The following is a 19,206-nucleotide window of genomic DNA, read 5'->3' as shown; positions in this document are numbered from 1 at the left end:
GCGCCTGCGCGGGGCGCTCATCGTCCCACCTGCGCAAACAGTTGTTTTCCTGGTGGCATAAGGGGATGCCCACCGGCTGGCAGAAAAAAAAAAAAAAACCCTCGAGGAATATTTGGAAGGGCTGTGGCTGTGCTCTGAAAGCTTCGTGACACCTCTGGTAAGGTCCGGAAAGCAGCAGCACCAAAACTTGGAGAAGGGGTCTCCGAGTCTCGACGCAAGACCAGGAGAAAAGGGTGGAGCCGTCTTTGAGGTGGCCATGATGGGCCAGAGAATAGCAGCCGGGTTGTGGAGACAAGGGGACATCATTGACCAGGCCAACGAGAGATTCCGGAAAGTTGGGCTCTGAATAGAGAAAGATCTGGAAGTATCCAAATTTACATTCATATTTTCCTTCTTGTATGTATAAGATTGAAATGATAAAAACCTGACTCTAAATCGATTTAATAAGGATTTCTTAGAAAATAGAAAATTGAAGCGATGAGACAGTACTGTGTCATAGAGCAATTGGCAGTGTTTTTTCTTAGTGGCTTATAAAAATAGCAGTACATCTTACAATTGACACATTTTAGACTTGTTGAAATATGGCCCTATTTAGGTTGATTTTACAGGTGAGGAATGGAGGCACAGAGAGGTTAAACAACTTGTTCAAGGTTGCACAGCTAGTTGGTGATAGGATGTGAACAAAACAGGCTGCCTCCAGGGCCTGTACTCTGACTACCCAGGTGTGTGCTCATTACCCACCTCGGTTGGGCTCTGCGCTGGCTTCTGGCTGGCCTCCTCCTGCGTGGCCTCCTCCTGCCTGGCTTGCCTTTGATCCTGCCCGTTTTCTGAACCCAGTTCTCCAGGCTTCCCCGATAGTTTGAGTTCAATGCACAGTCTCTGCTTGAATCAGCCAGGGTCAGTGTCTTTTGCCGATGAACACGCCGGTGAATGATGGGTGCAGGAGATCTCTCCAGGAAGTAACTGTGCGCTCGTGAGGTCTTCCGTTTGTTGAGGAGGGCTGAGCCCTGTGGCGTGGGGGGTGAGCTCTGGGGCCTAAATGGGCTCCTTTGCTTTGTCTTTTTCTCTTCAAGTTCTGCAGTGTTGGTGACGGCATTGGACCTTCCAGATTTCCCAGTGAAACTCAACTCACGTGTTTGCTGTTGGTGCCGTCATGTCTACGTTGACACCGTTTCCTTAATGCAGTGAGTGCCGCTGGGCAGTTGCAAACATTTATGCGCTCACAGTACCCAGACTGGATTATCTGCCTTTAGCGCACTCTGAGTTTTCCTCTGTAGTAATTCAGACACTGCTACATTTATTGTTTATGATTATTTGTTTGATATCTGCCTTCCCCATTATGCTAAGTTCACGGGGACAGGGATCTGAGCTGTGTAATGCCTGGTTCTAGGTAAGCGCTCAGGCACCATCTTACTTAGTTGAGATTTTAGAGCCTCAGGGCCACAGAGCGCCTCTGATTATATACTGTTAGTTTACACTAGAGGAAGCAAGCTGAGGTCTGGCAAGAAGATGTCCCTTGTTCTGTGTCACAGCTTGGTGGGGCTGTCTGCGCCAAGATCCGGATTACCTCACTCCCGGGTGCTAGTTCCATCCTTCAGTTCTGGTCTCTGTCTGGGTCCCATTGTATATATCCTTCCTGAATATTCTATAGAGAAGAAGTCGGTGCCAGTTTATTAAGCCTAAACAAATGTGTTTGTAAATGTTACTTTGCAATGGTGCAGCCATGGTTGAGGAGATTGACCAGGTGGAAGCTAAACAATGGATGAAAGTCAAGGTTGAACCCAGGCATCCTGGGAAAGGAGAAGGAGCGAGTAATGAGAAATGGAGCGGCAGCTCAGGAGTGGAGCCACCGCTGCTGCAGGACGGGAGGAGTAAGCTTGTGTTTCAGGACAAAGCTGCTGCTGAGAGGGGCTTAAGTAGCTTCTGAGAAGCGGGGAGACTGGTATGCCTCTTCATCCTTACCCCAAATCTTGCAGTATGCCTGGGGGCTCCACCAGAGACAGAGCTCTGCCTGGGGTGGGAAAGTCATGGGGCTGGTTACTGGGTGGAGGGATGGGTTGCTAAGACGTCTCTGAAGATTTAATGTGCTGTTAGGAGAAGGATAGAATCTGAAATCCTGTCATGTGTGGTACCTGCTGGTTCCTTTTCCTAGACCATGCCCTGGAATCACCGTCGTTGGGCCAAAGTGCCCCACTGCAAACAAGGACAGGCTTGACCAGAGTGCCCAGGCATGGAGGGGGCAGCCTGGGTCACCCACACTTGTGGTGTAGAAAGGAGCTGCTGTCAAATCCTCAGATGGAAACAGTGGAAGTGACTTCAAAAGCAAACTATTTTGCCTCAGAAAAGGTATAAGAGGTGGCAACATTTTGCTACAAAATCCTGCCTGTAATTTCAATTCATATGGAAACAGGAAACAAGGAGATGGGTGAAGCTCTTTAGGAGAACCCCTGTGGAGCCCCATGAAGATACTGGGGCTATACTAAAGATGGTAGAAGTCTGTGTTTGCTGCTTGTCATACTGGCCTTCTGCTTGACCCTTGGGGGAGATAGGGTTTGGGGGATGCACAGGACAGGAATTTGAGGACACGTGCGAGGACAGCTGCCGGCTCCACCTGCAATTCAACCCAGCTGCTGTCACCTTTTAACAGAAAGCCTGGTAAGAACTCTAGCTGCTTGCAGTGTCGTGTGTGTGTGTGAGAGTGTGTGTGTGTATGTGTATGTGCACGCATGCTTGTGTGAGGGAGGGAGAGAGCACCCCTAGGAAAACTGGAGCCTAAGCAAACCATGAGGTCCTATTTTATGAAAAGGAGAGGAGCTTATTAGCCACCTGAGGAGCCTAATCATGTGAATGGGAAACACTGACCAATGGAACACATGAAAGTTGGGAGGTCAAAGCTGTAAACTAGGTGGACGGGGCAGCCAGTGTGTCGGCAAGAGTCCCTGCTAAAAATATGGATTATTATAAAGATCCTCAAAAAGTTTGAAGCTCAGCTTCAGCTTTTGATAGATTCATTGTCTATCACACTAGCAAGCCAGTTAATCCATCGTAGTTTTTCTTATTTACGCATGATGATACTAGCAGGTTCTGGAGTGAGATTTTGTGGATGAGTATCCGTTATGCCATTAAGATACAAGGATGAGATAAGGAGTCAGTGTAGTATTTGAAAGAAGAGGAAACGTCAAAGCAGTTTTGCTTGGAGTGGCAGCGGCCGTCAGTGGCACATTGGGGAGGCGCCTGCCCGGTGTGCTGGCTGCCCTCTGCCCTTGGACCACTCTCTCCTCTGGCATGTAGAGCATCAGACGTGTCTCAGGTGTGCACCGCCTCCGACTGCTGATCACCTAGCAGTTGTGGCCTTTTTCTTTAGTGAGTCTTTTCTGAGCGGTAACGTTTGGAATGGCTGTTGGAGAAGTAAAGGCTCCCGCACTATGGCGATGGTTATGCCCCTGATGCTCCCCGGCCTCCCGTGGGGGCACGAGGCGGGTGGGTGTGCCAGGCAGCAAGGTCCTGCTCATGTCCCTTCAAGATACTGAAGCGCCTTTATAGTTATTTGACAACCTCCATCCCTCGCCTAGGAGCTATGAACTGGCTTGTCTGTTTGCTTTATAAAATGCCTGTGTTCTCTTAAAATCTTTTCTGGGTAAGATTTTTTTCATTGGTTTTCATGGTGATGTTCACATAGTCAGAAACTATAGGCAAATTCACTTAAAAAAAAGATAATCTCTTACAAATGGTTCTGTTTCTTTCTCTGGCTATTTGGTGTCAAGATGACAAGTGGCTCATAGGTGTGGGGTCTGTGTAGGAAGTCTCCTACACGGCCACACTGAGAATGTTTATTGTAGAAAGGGAACTTTTGCCCTGTGAAGTCACCTCCTCCGAGTCACCAGTAGCTTTCTGATATTCTATCACAGGAAATTCCTGGTGGTCCACAAAAGCAGTCTTCTGAGTGCAGCTGCAGAGAGAGAGAAAATAATTGCTGAATTTGACAGTAAGGTCTGGGGACCAGTGTTCAGGGGCGGCCTCGCACCTGGCCCCTGAGAAGTGCAAACTGGGAGGCTCTTTGAACAATGTCAGAATAATCCAGGGAACAAAGGTCAACTGACCTCTCATTGTAGTGCATTTAATGCGGAGAAAAAGGTACTAGAGGATGTCTTTTGTATCCCAACAAGGTGGTGGGGAATTATATTTAGATTTGGTTTCTTTGAAGCTGTAGTTAACTGCCCCCACCCCATGCCCCACTTTTACCTACACTTGATGTTAATTATCAAAATCTCAGCTTAAAAGTTTGAGTAAGACAGTGGCATGTTTGAAGCATCAGATTTTGAATGAACAACTGTCTTAGATCAGTGATTTCAACTCAGAACACTAAAATGCCTCACTCGCTTTACAGATATTTCTCCATCAACCTCAATTCCTTGTGTGACAAAATCCCTTAATTCTCTGGACCTTAGTTATCTCATCTGTAAAGAAGGGAGGGTCATGAATCTCTAAAGGCTCTTCAAGATTTAAGACCCCGGGATCCGAAGCCTTTCCATGTCCCTACCTAGGGGAGGAGCAGACGCATCTGTTGCACGGATGGGTGAGGAGCCTATACCGTGTGTCTGGGTCATGCCCAGAACTTGTGAATGATGCAGTGCAAGCATCCTTTTCCTGGACTATCCATGGCTCTGACTGTGGCATAAGAATTAGCATTAGCAACACCAGCCTCAAAGAACAGTACAGGCTGAATTAGAGTTGACTTCTCTGAAATAATTCTGAATCTTCATTTAAGGTTGTTTTGGGCTCTTTGAAGACTTCTTTAACAGCTGTTTTCTCCAGAATCCCGTGGAACAAATGTAGGCTTTGCATTCAATCTTCAATGTTCTCTACTGATACGTTTTGAGTGTCTTCTGTGTGCCAACTAGCTTGCTTGAGTTGGTCCACCTTGAAGTCCAAAATCTCATTTGGTGTTTTTGAACTGCTGCAATGGGATTAGCCTGAAGAGCACTTCAATATCCCCATTATTCTCTCGGCAGAAGATGGAAGGCCAAGGAGAGGCATAAATTCATAGGGCCAAGGCAGTGATGAAGTTGAGAAGGAGTGATTCAATAGTCTTTGTGGCCTTCTGTCGGCAGCCTGCGTTTTCTAGCCATACAACTGGCGGCAGTTACACACCTCCCACCAGCCGCAACAATTCATGGAAATTAATAAATGCATTTATTGGGAGAGGTCATGGGTAAAACAGGAAAATCAGTCCCCCAGCTTCCCAGACAAATACTCTGGGATCGAGTTTCAATAGAAACCAGCAGCCTCCTTCACAGCACTGAGTATTTATAGCAAACAGAAGTGGTTCAGGTTCTTAGGTAGTTCAGGGAGGTTAAGTATGGTTCTTGTGTTTGTTTAGTTAACAAATGTGTTTGGAGGTTTGTCTCACAAAATATCAAGTACTAGAAATTCTAGAATTTGAGAAGACTCAATTAATGAGCCTGATTGTCCTCCTGTCAGATTGTGGTCGTAAAGAAACAAAATAATTTTTGCTTAAAATTGACATAGAGTTCAATGGAGTAAGAACAGTCTTCTCAATAAATGCTCCTGGAGGAAGTGAATATTCACATGCAAATAAGTGAAACAAACCCCTTCCTTATATTATACACAGAATTAACTCAAAATAGATCATAGGTCTAAATCTAAGAGCTAAAGCAATTAAATTTTTAGAAGAAAACAGTAAGTCTCTGTTACCTTGGATCAGTCAATGGTTATTTAGATATGACCCCAAAACCATGAACAACCAAAGAAAAAAATAGATAAATTTGACTGTATCAAAATTTAAACTTTTTGTGCTACAAATGATATATTAGGAAAGTGAACAGGGAGCCCACAAAATGGAAGAAAATATTTACAAATCACGTATCTGATAAGAAACTGGTATCCAGAATATATAAAGAACTTTTACAAATCAACAACAAAAAGACAACCCAATTAAAAAAATGGGCAAAGGATTTAAGTAGACATTTCTCCAAAGAAGATGTACAAATGGCCAATAAGCACATGAAAAGATGCTCAACATCATTAGCCACTAGGGAAATGCAAATAAAAACCACAAAGAGGGACCGGCCCAGTGGCATAGTGGCTAAGTTCACACACTTTGCTTCAGTGTCCTGGGGTTCGCTGGTTCAGATCCTGGGAATAGACCTACACACCACTCATCAAGCCATGCTGTGGCAGCATGCCACATAGAAGAACTAGAATGACTTACAACTAGGATATACAACTGTGTACTGGGGCTTTGGGGAGGGAAAATAAAAAGAGGAAGATTGGCAACAGGTGTTAGCTCAGAGCCAGTCTTCCTAACCAAAAAGCATAAAAAAAAAAACCCCCAAGAAATACCTCTTCAAATCCACCAAGATGACTATAATCAAAAATACAACAATAACAAGTGTTAGCCAAGATAGGGAGAAATTGGAGCCCTCATATGTTGGTGATGGGAATGTAAACTGGTGCAGCTGATGTGGAAAGCAGTTTGGCAGTTCCTCAAAACATGAAGCAGAGAGCTACCATATGAGCCAACAATTCCACTCCTATGTATATGCCCAAGAAAATTGAAAACATATGTCCACATATAGCTTGTACGTAAATGTTCACAGCAGCATTGTCCATAATAGCCAAAACATGAAAATAACCCAAAAGCCCATTAATTAATGAATGGCTAAACAAAATGTAGTGTATCCAAATGTGGTATGCGATGGAATATTATCCTACCATAAAGCAGAATGATGTACTGATACTTGCTACACTGTGGATGAACCTTGAAAACACTGTGCTAAAGGAAAGAAGCCAGGCACAAAAGACCACGTATTGTCTGATTCCATTCATATGGAATGTCCAGAATAGGTAAATTTATGGAGACAGAAGGTAGATGAGTGGTTTTCTAGTGATGGGAGTGGTAAGGGGCAGTTGGAGGAATGACTGCTAATGGGTTTTGATATTTGGGGTAATGTGACTGTCCTAAACTCAGGTCATGGTGATGGCGGCACATCTCTGTGTAAACACCAAAACCATCGAGTTGTGTACTTTACATGGGTGAATTTCATGATATATGAGTTATATCTCAAATCTTTAAAGTGCAGTTGGCGTGTAGGTAGGTAGGTGATAAGACGCTGTGATGTAGCTGCACTCTCTAGGCCTGCTGCAGCCCATGCTCCCTTTTTCTGCCCCTCATCAGATCCTGGCCCCAGGCAGCCAAGGGGAGGCCTTTTCCAGCTGGGCTGTGAGAAGGGGAGGGGCAGCGGTTCCATACTCCTTCCTCCTCCTTGTCTGGGTCCCCTAAGCAGAAAAGACCAAATGAAATCACTCAGGCTGTGTTTGGTTACTGAGAAAAGAAAAAGGCGGTCTGTCACATTGAAAAACTTACATATGTATTAGTATGCCTTTCTCTCCGGAGCTCTAAAGATGGTTTTTAGTTCCTCATAGAGTCTTTTTAAAGTGTAAATATTTATATGTTACAATTGACACTATATGTGACTCTCTGTGTAGTTCTTTCCAATTATATGTTTACAGTGTTCATATATACATACATAAAAACATACACACATATGTAGAATATGCATTCGTGTTTTTGCTATTCCATTTTTTCTATTTTAGAGTCTTAGTCCCTTTTTTATTGTAATGTGACTTACTATGGAATCTTTTTTGTTAACCATAGCTGGTTGTGGTGTCCATGAAAACACACCTCTTAGGTTTTCTACCTGCAGAGAGTGTGGCTGGACACAACTCTGTTTACTGAGCTCTGCTATCCATCTCTATATTCATGCAGAGGACACGTTGCCCCTGGTAGCTCCCAGCGAATGGCTGAGCACACGAGAGAGTCTAAGGCCTGGTCCTGGGATGCCTCTGACAGGTTACTTTGGCTCTGAGACTCCTGGGCCCTAGAACTTCAGCTTTGCTGAAACTTTTCCAGAACTACTCTGTAGTCTTCCCTCCTTCAAGTGTCCAAACTTCCTCCTTTAACAAAGTGGGAGAACATGTCATGTGGGACACTGCCCTTGTCTGCTCCTGGCTGATGGACCACACTGGACTCTTAACCCCTCTCAGGGCTGTTGGTGGTGCCTTACTGCTCTTGATGCTTTTTTAGGTTACATTGTTGTTCTAGTCTGATCAGCCAACCCCCGACAGAACATTGTGGCCTGTGAAACTGATCCATGTCCTGTGTTTGGCTTTCTGGACCATTTGCATTCTGACAATGGTGAGCCTTTTATTGCAAAAGGCACTCAACAGTATGCTGCCAGTCAAGTATTTGATGGAGCTTCTGTGCTCTCTACCATTGACAGGCATCCTGTGTTGTTGTGTACTGAAACAGCCTACTCAAAAATCCACTAGAAAAAAATTTATAACCCTGCTTCCTCACCTTTTCCTGGTCGACACACCTTGGTAAGACAGTTTAGTCACTGAATTATTTTGCAGTCCCCAGAAAGGAATTGTTTTCTCTTGGCTTCTTCCTGGGTAATGATCAGGAGGGAAGAGATGAGGGTGGACATCAAGAACTGTGAAGGGTTTATCCTACTTGCAGACTAACAGGTTAGCCTTCTGTCATTTCAGTAATATAGGCAGAAGACATGAGACTCCTGGGTCAGAGACAAAGGACTGTGCTACTCATGGCAATAGCAGTAGTCAGAGTTCTCCAAGCCCAGTTCCCATAGGGTAATGATGAAGGGCAGGTGAAATCTGTACGTGCAGTGAGTTGTGTACAAGAAAGGAACCTCAAGTTTAAGAAGCCCAAATTTTTAATAATGGTCAATGAACCTGCCTCAACTTTGCCCTAGAGGGAAACATTGTTACACTGGAAAGGTAACGTGGCTGCCCTTTGCTCTGGAGGAAGACGTTACCTTTATCCCCCAAGGCTGTATGCTAGACAAACATTCTGGAAAAAAAGAGTCTAGAACAAAGAGAGCCAGTGCCTTTGCTCATAAGATGTGTAGAGAGACACCCTGGGGAATTGTCTCCCCATAGTGATATAGACCTATTTTGAAAATTTTTGATTCTGCTGTTAGGATAACTGGGCATGATACTCCTTTCTTTCAGCTAATAGCAGTTCCAGGCTGGCCTGGTGGTACACCCCCTGGGTGGTGTCTTGGCTGAAAGGGAGGCCTAGGGAATTCAAATTTAATTCTAGTTCAGCCGTCTGGATTCTCTTGTTGGATTAACATGGCCCTAGATCATAAAGATAGTGATCACATGGTTGAATAGGCTGCTTGTCAAGTCCTCTGACGGTGGCCCACACAGGCCAAAGTTGGGGAATAAGTGTTGTTATGGATGCACTGTGCCCCCCACTCCAGCAAATTCATATGTTGAAGTCCTAGCCTCCAATTTGACTATATTTGGAAATAGGGCCTTCAGGGAGATAATTAAGGTTAAATGAGGTGATAAAAGTGGGCTCTAATTCAATAGGACTGGTGTCCTTATAAGACGAGGGACAGACACCAGTGATCTCTCCCGCTGTCTCTGCACAAGCACAGAGGAAAGGCCATGTAAAGACACATTAAGAAGGTGACTATCTGCAAGCCAGGGAGAGAGACCTCACCAGAAACTAACCCTGGCACTTCGATCTTGGACTTCCCAGCCTCCAGAACTGTGAAAATATAAATGTCTGTTGTATAAGCCCTCCAGTCTGTGGTATCTTGTTTTGGCAGCCCCAGCAGACTGATACAAGTGTTCTGTGTACATTTTATGAAAGTGCCCTTGTCCCTCTTATACTTGACCCTTCCAGAGAAAGGTTTTGGCGTGAGTAGGGGCATATTTGGACAAAAGGTGAAGTTATAGGTATTGGAATGGACCACACCAGTTTTGCGGTGGTAGAGGGAGAACAATAACCCTGGCACCTGGGGAGGGAACACCTTAGCCCTCAGGAGGTATGAGGGAGGGCATGATATTAATGTTAACTCTCTGGAGGCTTTCTCAATTAGGAAAACACCCTGATGCAGCTCCTTCACACTGTTGCACGTGACTTAAATTTAAGACTGCTGGGTCTGGCATCCTCCTCCATATGACTCTCACCATGATTTGATCATCATTTACCTTAATGTGACTGAGGAATCTATTGGAAACCACAGAGGTGGGCCCTCCCGTGCAAAACACCTGTTGGCACCACTGGATGTCTTCCCCATCCCAATTCCCATAGCCATCACTCCCATCATTCTGTGGGGTAAATGAATACTGCTCTGCTGGTGCTGTGTACAAAGAGGACAGGTTGGATGGACAGTCCTTCAGGCAGTCATTCTAAAAACAAGGACTGTATTCAGTTATACAAACTGAACTGGGACTTTTAGACATACTGGCTGGCCGAAAGGCCATGTCATCGTCAATCTTTTCACTTCATCCCAATGATGTAGGTCTCATTTGAATGGTCTCAACAATTGTAAACTTTCTTTGCAGGGGCACTGTGCACACTCTCAGCTTTGTACTTCTAGTCTGGAAGCCAGGTGTTGATTTTCCTTCCTCGTGAAAACGTGAGAACTTGACCCTAGGGATGGTCATAGGAGACCTTTGAGTATTTAAGGAAATACCACCAAAAGATCATGTAGCCCTCAGATGACTGTGGAGATCTCTCCCAAAGATGCTACCCTTGGTTCTCAAGGGAGTATTGTGGAAGGATAACTGGCTTGTTATTTGTGTGTACACTCCAAGTAGTTTTTCCTATAGTGGAAAGTGTTCAATTAGAAAAGATGGTGTGGAATCTGCCCCTGATTTTAGCTGAAACGATCAATGATATAACTTCGTCTCTGAAAGCCGCTGGGACAGTCTAAACTCATTGGCCAAGCTTGTTATGGTTGATAGAATTGCCTAGACTTCTTCCTTCTGTACCTGAATTAGTTCCTTGGGCCAAGTTAAAAGATCAATACAGAAAGTTAAAGAGAAAAACACTTGGATTCCTAAGATAGACCCTGATGGTTTGTGAAATTTGTTCAGTTTGTTGGATCCAGGACCCTGAGGGACATGGTTGAGGTCAATACCGCAGGCTGGCCTTATCCTGCTGCTTGGAGTCCTATGAGTACTAGCCTTAACTAGATGCCATAGGAGACAAATTGAGTGGGTCTGGTCCCTGCGTCTGTTGGTCAGATAAATTGAGGTAGATCACAGAGTGGCATACTTATGGGAAAACTTACCAGAAACCAAGCTGGTGCAGAAATGAAGTGTGGATCTTGTGGGAAAATAATTCTCCATGGATCTCTTCAGTTCTTGAAAATCTTGCTAGCAGAAGTACTGACTGCCTTATGGTCCAGACTATCTTTTCCCCAGGATATTTATATAGCAAATACCTCTTGGACGATAGAAATAGTGTCTCCCTCTGGAGCAGAGGGCAGGCATGCTTACTGCTCATTATAAAATATTTAGGTTTCCTAAGCTCAGGGGTCTCTTCTGTACTGTAACGCAACTTGCTATGTGTGCAGATACCCACCTGAGCTCATCTGCATCCACCCCACGGGGCTCAGGGGCAAGAACTGATGCCCATATGCTGATGCTCATGCTGCTCTTGCTATATGGGGAGTAATCAGTTTTTTTGTCCCTCACTCAGGAATCTCAGGCTAAACTCTCAGACTCTTCACAGTTCTTATGTGAGTATTATGAGTAGTAAATGACTGTTAAGTATTCCATACATCATGAGTTCGAGAGAGGGAAGGAATGAATTAATATGCATAAAAGGACTTTATTCTCTCATAATTTAAAAAAATTAAAACCCCTGACTCTTAATGAGTTTTTAACACAGTTTCCCTAAACTTTCCAAAGTAGCAGAAGGTCTTTCTTCAGCCAGCACGACCTGTTCACCTGTGTTTGTCGATATTACCTCTTACTCTGTTTCTGTGTTTCTCTTTATTTTTCATCACCTTTATTTCTCATTGCATGAATAGGCTCATTGACGGCTGATGATTGCAGGAGGATTTTTATTTTGGGGCTAGAATGACATTAATAAAAGACTAAAGTGTTGGAACCCACTGAGTGATGATCTACAGTTGGCTCAGGAGGAATGTAGAAAGAACCTCTGCTGAAGACCGAAAGATCTTAGGGTCTTTTAAATTTTATTTTATTGGGTAAAATATACATAACATAAAATTTACCATTTCAACTACTTTCGAGTATACGATTCAGTAGCATTAAATACATTCACATCATTGTGCAACCATTACCACTATCCATTTCCAGAACTTATTCATCATCCCAAACAGAAACTCTGTGTCCATTAAACACTAACTCCCCATTGCTCTCCACTTACCCCAGCCTCTAGCAACCGCTGTTCTACTTTCTGTCTCTATGAATTTGCCTATTCTGGTACCTCATGTAAGTGGAATCACACAATATTTGTCCTTTTATGTCTGGCTTTTTTCACATATGTTTTCAAGTTTCATCCATGTTGTAGGATGTATCATAATTTCATTGCTTTTTAAGGCTGAATAATATTCCATTGTATGCATACAACACGTTGTAAAAAATCCATTCATCAGTTGATAGACACTTGGATTGTTTCCACCTTTTGGCTATTATGAATAATCCTGCTATGAACGTTGGTGTGCAAGTATCTGTTTGAGTCCCTGCTTTCAGTTCTTTCTGAGTAAATACCTAGAAGTAGAATTACTGGATCACATGGTAATTCTGTGTTTAACTTTCTGAGGAGCTGTCAAACTGTTTTCCACAATGGCTGCACCATTTTACATTCCCCATAGAAATGCATGAAGAGTTCCAGTTTCTTCACATTCTTGCCAACGCGCTGTTTTCTGGTTTTTTAATGGTAGCCGTCCTAATCGGTATGAGATGGTATCTCATTGTAGGTTTGATTTGCATTTCCCTAATGACTATTGTGCTTATTGGCCATTTGTATATCTTTTTCAAGAAGTGCCCACTTTTGAACTGGGTTGTTTGGTTTTTTTCTTGCTGAGTTGTAGGAGTTCTTCATATACTCTGGATACTCTCATTGTGAGTTTGATTTGCGTTTCCCTAATAACTAATAATGTTGGTCGTCATCTTCATGGCCTTGTCACTTATATATCTTCTTTGGAGCAATATATATTCAAGTCCTTTGCTCATTTTTTAAAAATTGACATATAACATCATATTAGTTTTAGGTGTACAAATAATGATTTGATATAGGTACATATTGTGAAATGATTACCACAATAAGCTTAGTTAACATCTATTGCCATACTTGGTTACAAATTTTTTTTCTTGTGATAATAACTTTTAAGATCTACTCGCTTAGCAACTTTTAAATATACAATAGAGTGTTGTTAATTATAGTCATTATGCTGTATATTATATCCCCAGGACTTATTTCTTAGAACTGGAAGTTTGTACCTTTTGGCCACCTCCATCTGTTTTGCTACTCCCCACTCCCTGCCTCTGGCAACCATCAATCTGTTCTATGAGTTGGCATTTTTAAAAACAATTTTTTCATTGGTTTGTCTTTTTATCATTGGATTGGAGTAGTTCTTTATATAGTCTAGAGAGTAGACCCTTATTAGGTATATGATTTGTAAAAATTTTCTCTCATTCTTTAGGTTGTTGTTTCACTTTCTTGATAGTATCCTTTGATACACAAAAGTTTTTAATTTTGATGAAATCCAATTTATCTACTTATTTCTTTTGTTGCTTTTCCATTTTGTTTTCTTCTAAGAGTTTTAGAAATATATCTCAGGTTTAAGTCTTTGACCTATTTTGAATTTATTTTTGTATATGGTGTAAATAAGGATCTGACTTCAGTATTTTGCATGTGGATATCCAGTTTTCCCAGCACCATTTGTTGAAGAGAATGTCCTTTCCCTATTGAGGGATCTTGGCACTCTTATTGAGGATCCTTTATTTGGGATTTGACCATATACCTGAAAGTTTATTTGTATGCTCTCTATTCCTTTCCATTTGTCTATATGTCTTTCCTTATGCCAGTACAATATTGTTTTGAATACTGTAGATTTGCAGTAAGTTTAGAAATCAGGAAATGTGAATCCTCCAATTTTGTTCTCTTTTTTTCAAGATTGCTTTGGTTATTCAGGGTCCCTTGAGATTCCATATAAATTTTAGGATGAATTTTTTTTCCTGTTTCTGCAAAACACACCGATGATATTTTCATAGGAATTTTATTGAATCTGTGGATCCCTTTGGGCAGTATTGTCTTTTTACCAATATTAAGTCTTCCGACCATGAACACAAGATATCTTTCCATTTACTTATATCTTCTTTAGTTTCTTTCAATAATGTTTTGTAGTTTTTGACATACAAGTCTTTTGCCTCCTTGGTTAAATCTATTCCTAACTAATTTATTCTTTTTGGTGCTATTGTAAATGGAATATTTTTATTAATTTCATTTTCAAATTGCTTATTGCTAGTGTATAGAAATGGAACTGATTTTTGTATATTGATGTTGTATCCTGAAACATTTCTGTACTTATTTATTAGCTCTAACAATTTGTGTTTGTGTGTGTGTGTGTATGCTATAGGGTTTTCTACATATAAGATCATGTCATTTGCAAACAGTGATAATTTTACTTTTTCATTTCCAACTTGGATGCCTTTTATTTCTTTTTCTTGCCTAATTGCTCTGGATGGAACTTCTAATGCTATGTTGAATAGAAGTGGTGAATGAAGGCATCCTTGTCTTCTTACTGATCCTAGAGAGAAAGCTTTCATATTGTCTTTTCCCCATTGAATGGTCTTAGCACCCCCTGTTGAAAATCAATTGGCCGTATATACAAGAGTTTTTTTGAGTATGATATTAGCTGAGTTCTTTTTAATGTATGGCCTTTATCGTGTTGAAGAGGTTTCCCTATATTCCTAGTTTATTGAATGTTTTATTATGAAAGATTGTTGAATTTCTGTAAAATGTTTTTTCTGCTTGAGTTGAGTTGATCATGTGAGTTTTTCCTCCATTCTATTAATGTAGTGCATTGCATTGACTGGTTTTTGTATGTTGAAGCACCCTTGCATTCTGGAAATAGGTCTCCTGGGTCATGTTGTATAATTCTTTTAATACGCTGCTGAATTCAGTTTGCTAATATTTTGTTGAGGATTTTTGACTCTATATTAACAAAGGATACTAATCTATAGTTTTCATTTTTTGTAGTGTCTTTGGCTTCAGTGTCAGGGTAATACTGGCATCATAGAATGTTTAAGAAGTGTTCCCTCTTCTTCAAGGTTTTGGAAGAGTTTGAGAAGAAGTGGTGTTGATTCTTCTTTGAATGTTTGGTAGAATTCACCAGTAAAGCCGTCAAGTCCTCAACTTTTTTGGGAGGGAGCAGGGGTGTTGATTACTGATGCAATCTCCTTAGTAGGTCTATTCAGATTTTCTATTTCTTCATGAGTCAGTTTTAGTAGATTACATGTTTTTAGGAATTTGTCTATTTCATTTAGGTTATTCAATTTTTTGGCATACAGTTTTTTAGCATAGTTTTGCAAAACTGAAATTTTTATCCATTAAACAATAGTTCCTCGTCCCCCTCTTCTCCAAGCCCTTGGCAACCACAACTCTATTCTATGTCTCTAGGAATTTGACTACTCTTAGGTACCTCATATAAGTGGAATCATATGTATTTGTCCTGTTGTGACTGGCTTATTTCCTTAGCATAATGTCCTCAAGGTTCATTCATGTTGTAGCATGTGTCAGAATTTCCTTCCTTTTTAAGGCTGAATAATATTGCATTGTATGTGTATACCACATTTTGCTTATCCACTCGTCCATTGATGAGCATTTGGATTGTTTTCACCTTTTGGCTATTGCATAGTATTTTGAGTCACAGTAACCTAACTTTGAGAAACATGTCTACATTTGTGAACTTTTTGAACTTGGGTAACTTAATTTCTGTAAGCCTCAGTTTCCTCATCCTTAAAAGAGGAATAATGATGGTACCTGCATTGTGGAGTTATTGAGTTAAATTATAAACTATATTAAAAGCACTTAACACAGAGCCTCAATTAACATTAATTATCATTAGCAGGGTGGCACAGGAGAAAGGGTTTGGCTTTAGAATCAAATAGCCCTGTGTTCAAATCTCAGTTGTCTTGCTATCTAGCTATGTAACCAAGGGAAGTTATTTGCGTTTCAGTTTCCTTATTTTAAAAATCAGAATAACAACATTCATTCCTTCATACAACAAACATTTATTGATGCCTACTCTGAACTTACATGCATTCGTCTCTGTGATGGGATACAAGTTAACAAAACAGGAAAATAAACCCATTCCCCCCTGGAGCTCACTTTCTAGTGGGGTGAGAACTGAAGCAGAAAGAATTCTCGGTCACGTGTTACACAATAGTAAGAAATAAGGCTTGTCAATCAAGACTAATAGTTTATTTAACAAGCCCTACAAGACCCTGACCTCAATTTTCCTACCAATCCCAAGCTAATATGTCATAAATTGTCCGATTCTGATCCATTCCCCACCTTGCGAGATCATTCTTAACATCACCTAGCCCAAGCCCTAAACCCCTACAAATTGCCTGCTCGAACTTCTCATTTTTAAATATTAGTAAGATTCTGTCAAGATGGTCTCCTCCCTTACTGCAGTAAATCTAATAAACTTAACTTGACTTCATCAACAGGTTTTTTTGGTGGTTGTTTGGGCAGTTGGTGGAGAATACAAACAGTAAACAAAGTCAGTCAATTATAGAGTTGTTATAAAGAGATGAGGTGAGAGAGCTAACAGGAAGAGGGTTTTGCAGGGCAGGTTACTTGACTTCTTGGACTTTACTGTGAGTGAGAATGAGAAGCAATTGGAAGGTTTGGGCCAGAGAAGTAGCATAATCACATTTATGGTTCAGAAAGATGGCTCTGGCATTGGAATTGAGAAATGACTGAAGAAGGCGAAGGAGGAAGCCAGCAGACCAATTAGGAGTCTCAGACTTGGGGGTGGAAATGAATTTGTCAAGAGGTGGTTGGATTCTTTATTTTGAAGGTGGAACCAACAGAATTTGGTGATGGGTTAGATGGGGATGTGCAAGAAAGTAGTACACCTATCTTAGAGGATGTCACAAGCTTTCAATGCCATGATGCTTGTGGTTTGTCAACTAATGGTAAGTACTCAGTAAACAGCAGCCTCTCTGAGGATTTACACACATTTCTCCTCTGCTTGGAGCCATATTTCCCTGCCTCTGGCATTTGGTAAATGGAGATGACACTTTCCCCATGACACCTTTTCCTGAAGCCCTCAGTCAGGCTTAGGTGTCTTCTGCCTGCTTCCATGGTCCACTCTCCTTTGCATGTGCTCACTTGGAGCCTGAGCACTGTCGACTGTTACTGTCCTTTACTTGTTTCTGTCCCTCTGCAGACTGCCATCTCCATGTGGCTGACTTCATCTCCTGTGTTCATTATTGAACACTCTGCACTCATGACAAAATCTGTAACACAGCCAGCACTTAGCCTAAACTTGTTGTTTCTTATTAACAGCTTATAATAATCTGTCATGGGGAAAAAGGATAGTTCCTTTATCCCAAGTATGGAGTTTGGGGTTCATTCACAGGAATTCCACTTACATGATAAAGTCATGGAGAAAAAGCTCTCAACCATGGCTAGTTGTGGGCAAAACTGCAAAGTAGCCAAAGCTCATGGATTTTTTGCATTAATTTTGATTTTAAAAAATATTTCATTGAAGTGTTATTTATCTTAATTGCTGAGTTTTGGGGTGTACCTGGGAGATTACTGTGTTTTTTGTGCCCTGGAAAAGTGCCTCACCCATCTCACCCTAGTCCTGATCCTGCTGGAGATGCAGGTAAGTGATAAGGAAGTGATAAGAAGTTGTGGGATGTGGATTTAGGGCGTGGTGTTTTTCTGAGTGTTACATGAGGAGTTTTGAAGATAAAGTCTTCAAGGCCCCAAGCTGGTTGTATTAGTCTGCTAGGGCTGCCATAACAAAGTACCATAGACTGGGTGGCTTAAAGAACAGACATGTATTTTCTCACAGTTCTGGAGGCTAAAAGTCTGAGATCAAGGTGCCCAAAGGGTTGATTTCTGGTGAGACTTTCTTCCTCGCTTGTGGATGACTGTCTTCTCTTCTCTTTATATCTTCACATGGCTTCTTCTCTGTGCGCATGGAGAGGGAGAGATCTCTGGTGTCTCTTCCTCTTCTTATAAGAACATCAGTCCTATTGGATTAGGGCCCACCCTTATGACCTCATTTAATCTTACTGACCTCCCAAAAGGCTGTATCTCCAAGGACAGTCACATTGGGGGCTAGGGCTTTAACATATGAATCTTGGGGGACAGAGTTCAGTCTATAACAGTGGACACTCTGTTTCCATTTAGATCATGCTGCCTGAAGTGGCAGTTTGGAACTAGAAGACTGATGGGTCAGGGTTTGAATTTTGACTCTCCCTCTAATTAGCTTTGTGATCTTGGGCTAATTACTTACCCTTTCTGAACCTCAGCTTCCCCATCTCTAACCTAGGTTAATATTTCTGATCTCACAGGGAGATAAAGAGGCTAATCTGAGATGTGTGGAGAGACCTCAAACACAATTCTCAGTAAACATTAGGTTCCCTCTCTTTGGCAAAATAATTGGAATTCAGGAAACAGACATGGCCCTGTAATTAAGTTAAGGAGGCAGTTCTGCTCGTCAGCTTTAGGTAGCTAGATGGCTAAAGAGTGGCATCACACACAGACCGTCTGCTATGCCTATGAATTCCAGTGGCTGCGTGCCCTTATTGCTCACAATATGAGATCTTCAAGCAGACATTGGGCAAGAGTCCCAGGCCCCACAGATATCCTTAGGTCAGACAGGAACCTCTCCACAACTGTCAAATAGGAGGGAAAAGTGCTGACTCATGGATTTGTTTCCTTCTGATTCTGTGTGGCTGTTATCATGTTCTTCAGGAAACATCAGCACACCCAGCTATTAATAATGATGATGAAATGAAGTTTCTGACTAAATCCGGGGTGGAGGTGAGGGTCACCTGCCCGGCTAACCTACCCTTCTATCTGTCCAGGAAGGAAGGGACCTATCTGAAGGCAGGCTGAGAATCCCTCAACTTCACGCAACAGGGCAACCCAGGCCTCCTGAAGGTCATGGTTGGGTGGGAGGTGTGGATGTTGTCATTGGCAGATTTTCTCAACCATTTCCAAAATTCCTTAGTAGGCAGAGTCCAAATAAAGCAGCAGTATCTAAGGCATTACAAAGTCTGGGACAACGGTCCTCATCACATCACAAGATGAAGTATTTGTTTAAATTAGTAGACGACCATATTTACACCCCCAAAATA

General features: G+C 42.0%; 1 long non-coding RNA gene across 2 annotated transcripts in view; it reads left to right on the top strand.

Annotated features, from left to right (window-relative positions):
- Positions 1-19,206, top strand: part of LOC102147348 (uncharacterized) — a 117,741-nt gene continuing 98,535 nt past the window's right edge. For both annotated transcript variants that reach the window (XR_011421580.1, XR_002810315.2), the window contains exon 1: positions 1-157. This is a non-coding gene — a long non-coding RNA (uncharacterized lncRNA). The remainder of the gene's footprint in view (positions 158-19,206) is intronic.

This window comes from Equus caballus, chromosome 9 (genome assembly GCF_041296265.1).
Source record: "Equus caballus isolate H_3958 breed thoroughbred chromosome 9, TB-T2T, whole genome shotgun sequence".
In the NCBI taxonomy this organism is placed as follows: domain Eukaryota; kingdom Metazoa; phylum Chordata; class Mammalia; order Perissodactyla; family Equidae; genus Equus; species Equus caballus.
This window is presented reverse-complemented; position numbering and strand designations above follow the sequence as displayed.